Here is a 7956-nt window from a genome sequence, read left to right as displayed (position 1 = left end):
TGCTCTAGGCGGAAAGAGACAAAGCAGAGGCCTCAATCCTCACAGAATCAAACCAGACACCCAAGTTCTTTACCGACTCCTTCGGTAACGGGGCAGGTTTCAGATGTTCAGGCCACCACTGCTCAGACCAGAGCTCCTGGTCCTTCCCATATAGTAGAATCTCTGACTTGCTGGCATTTAGTTGAAGGCATTTACAATTCGGGGCACCATGGGGCAAGAATAGACAGATGCGTGACGCATCTGCTGCCGTAAAGGTGACGCATTGCTGGAGCCGCGTTTCAAGCGCGCGCAGCTCCAGCAAGGCTCGGGGTGCCCCTATGCCTAACATGCTGCGTCAATCCTTACGCCTGGGTCAAGCAGGCGCAGGGTTTTGACGCAGCATGTTCTTAAAAGTGACTGAGTGAAATTTCACTCAGCCACTTTTAGGCGGAGTTCCTGCACCGGAACCTCCCCCCCCCTACTGCGCCGGAACGCCCACATGTGGTGCAGAGCTTTACAACGTGATGTGACGCATCTACCAGATGCGTCACGTTGTAACTACCCCGCAGCATGGCGTTGGTAAATGTGGCATACTGGGCATGTAAATATGCCCCTAAGTACTTGGTAAAACTTTTTATTTTTAAACTTACACCACAAAATGAAGACAGTTGCTGTCTGTTTACAAAGCATCAATGAGATATAGTTCAGAGTACTTTTAAGATGTAAAATTGTCCCTGATGCATTGCAATGCAAGCACTCTATAGGGGACGGAATAATAAACAGGCCAATAACACGAGATGGTATTAATAGTCCTCTGGGCGAAGCCAGTGTCCATTATATGTATATTTTATTTACATTAAAAAAAGTCACAATAGATGTAACATGCAGTTGCTCCATCAAGCCATATCTAAAAACATTACCGTTTATCTATAAAATAACAGACCGAAAATACAGAACTAGGAAGCGTTTTACTAAACTTTAAGATCTCATTTTGCCTAATGACGTATAACAATGAGCTACATTCAAATTAAACTTTATTTTGCTCAAGATATGCAACGACTGTTCGATTCTTTAATTCACTTATCTTTTTTTTAACCATGTATGGGGCCGGGCAGATCGCTGCACCAGGGCATCCTGCTAAGTAGGCGGGTCACCCACGGGACGACCTGTACCCGTTCAAAAATTCCGCTCACATTATGAGTGAGGATCCTGGCGTCACCCAAGATCGTTATTTTCCTTACTCATTAGTTTAAGGCATTCAGAGAAACGGGCAGAGAAGAAACCAAAGAGAAATAAAACCTTAAGTAAGTGAGAGCGAGTTGATATCTCCATTTAATGTTTTTAAAAATAAATTCTGTTTAGTTGATTGCATTTAAATTATGTAGTAAAAGGGCACTGTTTAACCACAAATCATTCAAAATTAGTAACCTGGCTTTTTCTCAAAATTATGTAAATGTTGGAAGTCGCGGTGTCTCATTGGAAATGCTGGCCGCCCTCTGCAGTAACAATGAACGCCCGTAGAGTTGGCGGAAGCTTTTTAGCCTATATTCCCTGTAAAGTGGTCACGCACCCTGCACGTTCACGGCGCCCAACACCCCTGCAGATAATCGGATTACCAGCATGAAGAGAAAGCAGCTCTCCCAAGTACCACGCATCAAGCGTTACAGATTTTACCAGCTGCTCATTTAAAACAAGCATTGAAAATGCAATAGGTCTCGCCCTCGTTTAAGTTAAAGCAATTCTGTTTCTAATTAGGTGGTTTCTTAGCTTTGCTTTTATTACTGTTTTTCAAAATTTCATGTACATAACATGCATATGTATGCATATATGTATTTGTATGCATGTATTTATATAGATATGCAGATGTTTATATATGTTTATATATACATATGTTTATATATATATATGTATATATATATATATACCTATATATATATATATATATATATATATATAAATGCATTTGCATATATATACAAATATCAATTCCACAGCCCTGAAGCACGCAAGCACGGAGGCAAAAGCCAAAGCAGGTACAGACCACAACAAGGGATGGCGCGAATTAAAGTGCCTTTACTCCAAGATGGGTAGCAGCATGACGCGTTTCGTCCGGGAAGCCCGGACTTGATCACATTATATATATATACTAGCAGCCCGTCCCGACGTTGTCCGGGTATGAATTGCTGCCGGCTAGTAGTATATTGTTTTGTAGGATTTCGTTTTGATAGCATTTCTTAACTGTGACAGGCCTGTGAAACGCTCCGATTCACAGTGCACTGCTGATGCACTTAAGAGTGCGCATTCAGTAGTGTGTGAACTCCAGTTTCTCTACTTTATTTTTCCTTGCAATATTATATAGCGCAAACTCGACAACATGGCATGAGCACAATTTACATTACAGAGGAACACATTCATTTGTGGTAGGCACGGGGAGACAAAGCAATTTGCCTGGAATCACAGGATGTTGACCTGATGCCGAGATTCGAACGTAGCTCCCCAGCTCTAAAGTTCGCTATTCTAGAACTTGTGGTGGGAGGTGTGTCTAAAAGTGTATGTCGGTGCTGGCCATCAATGAGAGAGACCTGTGCATTTTTCAAATCGGTGGTGAAAAAATATGGGTATGTTGCTGGAGATGTGGGCCGCAGTGCCACCAATGTACTTACCGGGGTAGGGTAAACACCCATTATTCCGCAACTTTCTTTCCGCAGACCATCACTCCGCATACTTTCATTATGAAAGTACCATGACTCCGCAATGCCATTATAACGCATGGCATTACATTTTTTATGCTTTTACCATGCATACATTTACAACGAATTTCGTTGTAAATGCATGAATGGTAAAAGCATGTTTTTTAAAAATGTTTGGATAAGGCAAGTATGGGTATAGGGGTATATGTTTTGGGGTACTGAGGTATATGTTTTGGGGTGTTTGGGTATTTTAATGGTTCAGATATAGTTTTGGGTTATGGGGTACAGGGGTATTTTAGGGGTCAGGGCTAGGTTTGGGTTTGGGGTATAGGGGTATTTTTAGGGTTCAGGGGTAGGTTTGGGTTTTGGGGTACAGGGGTATTTTAAGGGTTCAGGGCTAGGTTTGGGTTTTGGGGTACAGGGGTATTTTTAGGGTTCAGGGCTAGGTTTGGGTTTTGGGATACAGGGGTATTTTAGGGTTCTGGGCTAGGTTTGGGTTTTGGGGTACAGGGGTATTTTTAGGGTTCAGGGGTCGGTTTGGGTTTTGGGGTACAGGGGTATTTTAAAGGTTATGGGCTAGGTTTGGGTTTTGGGGTACAGGGGTATTTTAGGATTCAGGGGTAGGTTTGGGTTTTGGGGTACAGGGATATTTTTAGAGTTCAGGGGTATGTTTGGGTTTTGAGGTACAGGGGTATTTATAGGGTTCAGGGCTAGGTTTTGGGGTACAGGGGTATTTTTAGGGTTTAGGGATAGGTTTGAGTGTTGGGATACAGGGTAGATTTATAGGGTTAAGATGGGTTAGTGTTTAAGGGTGTTGGGGTATTTTATAGAGTAGGGGTGGGTTATGATTATGGGGTGCAGGGGTATTTAAAGTAGGGGTGGGCGGAATTGGCGCGAACTTGGTACAATAACTCCGCAATATTACGTTCCGTCAGATTTCCAATTATTAAAACAGAAACCTCATATATTCAAGGTAAAATAACAAGTATTTCTACATGCTAAAATGCATATAGTCATTTCACAAAAGTGAAATTAGCTTCCAGCAAGCAGTGAGAGAGGTGATGATTTTGAGATCAAGCCCCTGCAAAGCATTATGGGACGAGATTAGCAGTGGGAAGTGAATATTATAGTATCCAAATAATTCTACAAAGAGCTGCAGTTCACCTCGTTCTCCCCAGTTGTCCCCAAGAGGCAAATGCAATAGCATTTAAAATATTATACATCAAGCTGCAGTTCACCTCAAGGTCTCTAGATGTCCCTGATGAGGCAAATGCAATAGCATTTAAAATATTACACATCAAGCTGCAGTTCACCTCATGTCCCTAGATGTCCCTGATGATGCAAATGCAATAGCATTTAAAATATTATATATCAAGCTGCAGTTCACCTCGCCGTCCCTAGATGTCCCTGATGAGGCAAATGCAATAGCATTTAAAATATTATACATCAAGCTGCAAATCACATTGTCGTCCCAAGATGTCCCTGATGAGTAAAATTCAAAAACATTGAAACCCTTTCATGAATGCTAAAAATTGTGCAAAGCTTATCCCATAATGCTTTGCAGGGCCTTTTAGTTGTATTTTTGCCCATAACTGTGCTTGGGGTGGTTCTAAGAGAATGGGACCTCCACTGAATTGCTATTTAAAGGGAGCAGGAATGTATAGAACCTGGGAAGAAAAAACAACACTCGTGACGGAATGCCCCCAGCGATTGTCACGCCCCCAGCACACATCCACAGCACAATGCAGACACGCCCACAAGGGACGACTTTGCTGGCACGGTTCTTTTACATTTTAAATGTATATGGTGGGCGTCTGCATAGCCTATGTCGTTCTGCTGCAACTGCCCTTTCCAACGCTGTATTGGGTGTTGTGATTGGTGCTGTGGTTCCCGAGTTTACCTGGCCAAAAGGTGCAAGTTCTCTCTTTATAATAGTAGTATAGATATATATATGCATATGTGTGCGTGTAGAGAGATAGAGAGAGGTAGAGAGGCAGAGGTAGACAGGTAGAGGTAGAGAGGTAGAAAGTAGTTATTTTTTTGCTCCTCATGATGTACGGGGAAGATGGCGGCTGAGTAGGAAGCTCAGTCGGAGAGCTCCCGGAGCACCCGTGATGCAGCAACAGTAGCGGTTGGAAAAAAAGCACCTGCAAGCAAGATGTACGGAGTTAAATGATTACAAGATTACAAGAGCCTACCTTGTCTGAAAATCTTTCCTGGGATGGTGTGTTCCCTCGTTTCTCTCTCTCCCCCGCCGGATCGTGGCGTGACGAGCGAAGTTCGGCTTTTCCCGCATTCCGCTTGGTGTCCGCCTGGTGTCTATGAGGAGGACGTGGTTTGCTGCCTGGAGGTCAGAAGGGCGTCGACTGGTGCAGGCGGGATCCGTGGACTGGGTGAGTTTGGCCGGGAGCCGGGAGCCAGAGAACCTTGTAGGAGCCGGGGAGCAGCTCCACAAGTGGGACGCTGCAGCAGCTGCAAGATCGCGCTGCCGCCGTGCCTCCGAAAGACTGAGCTATCAGTTCCGGGGCACGAGCGGTGGAGTCAGAGGGGAGCGGATTCGGCTCCTTGATTCTGCCGGCAGTGCAGGGGTTGCCTCGAGTGCCTTTACTGCCGTAAGCACATTGAATGAACAGAGCGAGAGCGAGAGCCCAGAAAGTGTTAAAAACATAACGGGGCACAAACAGGCAAAGGATAAAAATACAGAGAGGCGGGGAACAATAACAGAGACACTCAAAACTGCAGTCTCCTATAAAAAAGATAAAAGGGAATCAAACAACTCTACTCAAACGGAAAGGGTTTGGACATCAAAAAAAATAAATTGTTTATCACCACAAAATAACACATGTAACAATATCAACAATTTTAACAATCGGTTCACTGCCCATTCTGCTTCCCTAGAAGGAAAAACACCTGCAATCTATCAGCTTATGAGTAATTTCATAAAAGAAGCACAGGAGGAAAAAGAAGACCTACTCCAAGATCTAGAGGAGAACCCTGGTAAAAAAAATCGAGGGGGCGTTGGAGAAACATCAGAATCCCAACAATCAGAGAACCAGGTTAAACAATTTAAATCCTCCTATAGTCTGCGCAACAGAAACTTCTTGAGCCAAGAGCAATTCCCCAAAGGGATTACCCCGAGAGTAAGCAGAAAAAGACAAAAAACCATACCAATAGGCCACCTCAAGAGCACTTCAGAGAAGGAAGAAAATAAATGGGATACAGCTCTAAGAACAAAAATAAAGGTCACTCCCTCATTAAGAACATATTTTAAAGTCCAGCAGCAAGGGTCAAAGGCTGAGTCTCAAGCTTCTACGCTAATACAGTTAGCTTCGGAAACTTTGAGGGGAGAAAAAGAGGAGACTATCAAACTTGCAGAGACTTTGTCTTTGGGAAAGATCCCGCAGACGTACCCCCTCCGAGCTGGAAAAATAGGTTCAAACAACATAAGTAAAAGGAGAAAATCCAGAACCAAGAAAAAGAGCTTGTAAGAAGTAAAGAGCTTGGAAGATATTTGGAAAACTAACAAACGAAGCATAACAGTAGGAAGAGCTGAAGTTCAAGAGACACATATGGCGGAGGGGGGGGGCAGAACCCTCAGTCGCAGCAGTACATATAACTGAAGAAGACGAGGATAAAGAAGAAGAAGACAGGGCGAAATCTCAAGGGAGCCACAAAGAATCCTCGAAAACCCATACAGACGAACTTCTTGAGAGGATATGGGCAGAAATGAAAGAGAAATTCTCCATATCAGAAGCAAAACAAAACAAGATCCAGGAAGTTTGCGAAAAACTAGACAACAAGTTAAATGCGCTAGGGGACAGAGTCTCAGCAGTGGAGAATGAAGTTGTTGCGCTAGACAAAAGGGTAGAAAAAAATAGAAAGGAAATAAACTCACTAAGGTCAGAAAACAAAATCATGAACGATAAATTGGAGTCCTTGGAGAATCAAGCAAGGAAAAACAACATCAGGGTCCTAAATGTGCCGGAGAACCAAGAGGGCAAGGATATTAAAACATTTGTAGTGGCACTTCTGGCAGAATATTTCCCATGGACAGATAAAACGACACTGGAAGAAGACATACAGAGAGTACATAGAGACCCATATGGAAGGAGCAAGGAAAGAAAAACCCCCAGGAAGATCCTAATCAATTTCAAAACGTATTTGTTGAAAGACAGGATCCTGGGAGAAGCTCTCAAAAAAGGAACCTACAACAAGGACAGTTGGACTTTTAGACTAAGATCCGATATGTCAAAGGCATCCCAGGCCAGGCAATGGGAATTGGGAAACTTAATGTCAGAACTACAACAACTAGGTGCCACGGTGCAGATGAAATTTCCACCGTCGTTACGTATCATGTGGAGAAACAAAATGAGAAACATGAGAGAGCCAGAAGAGGTGAAAGCCTTGATAGAGCAAATAAAAGATCAAGTGCGTGCAGAGGAACCCCTGAGCTAATGATCTACTAAGCTAAATGAATGAACTTATGTAAAGAAAATAAATACCCTGATGGGAAATCACATGAAATCATATGTAATCAAAAACATATTTGAGCACAAAAGTAGAAAAAGTAAACAAAGCATGAAGGTGTTTCCAACCAATTAATTTTTTATTTAACTGTATATAGGCAAGAATCACGGGAACGGGAAGCTAAAAGGGTTACGAAGATAACCGAAGGAAAAGAAGATGGAGGCTTCCCCGGGGGGGCAACTCTAAAGCACAACTAAAAGAACATAAATTCACACGAAAAAGGGTGGGGAGCAAAATAGGGAAAAAAAAAACAAAAAATTCCTCATCTGAGAAAACTAAGAAATTTAAGACAAATCGGAGTTATACCGCACAAAAAATCACAACAAATAAATAAAATAAATGGGGAGTGCAAGTAGAGGAGTAAAAATCTTATCTTGGAACGTAAATGGCATGAGGACAAAAAGTAGGAGAAACAAAATTTTGGAATACATTAGAACCGAAAAAAGTGAGATAATAATTCTACAAGAAACTCATCTCTTAAAAGAAGAATGGGATCAAATAATCAAGAACTTAGGGTGGGTAGACACCCTTGTATGCACTACACAACAGTGTAACATTAAGGGAATCGCGATAATATTTAAAAAAAACCTAAAAGCAACTGTAACTTCCTTAGAAGTAGACAGTAAAGGTAGATGGGCCATAGCTAGCATTAAAATAGGAAACTCTCCCTTCACCATTGCAGGTTACTATGGGCCCAACTTGGATGATGCCGATCCTTTGCGAAAATTATACTCGCAGCTGTTACTAGCCACCTCTCCCA

General features: G+C 42.6%; 1 non-coding gene across 1 annotated transcript; it reads right to left on the bottom strand.

Moving 5' to 3' along the window:
- Nucleotides 1-1087: 1087 nt before the first annotated feature.
- On the bottom strand, nt 1088-1237 carry LOC147746968 (U12 minor spliceosomal RNA). The gene has a single exon (XR_015300395.1). It is a non-coding gene; the product is annotated as a U12 minor spliceosomal RNA (small nuclear RNA).
- Nucleotides 1238-7956: the final 6719 nt, after the last annotated feature.

The sequence above is a fragment of the Lissotriton vulgaris genome, chromosome 1_1 (genome assembly GCF_964263255.1).
Source record: "Lissotriton vulgaris chromosome 1_1, aLisVul1.2, whole genome shotgun sequence".
In the NCBI taxonomy this organism is placed as follows: Eukaryota; Metazoa; Chordata; class Amphibia; order Caudata; family Salamandridae; genus Lissotriton; species Lissotriton vulgaris.
Note: the sequence above shows the minus strand (reverse complement) of the source record. Positions and strands in the feature narration are given on the sequence as shown.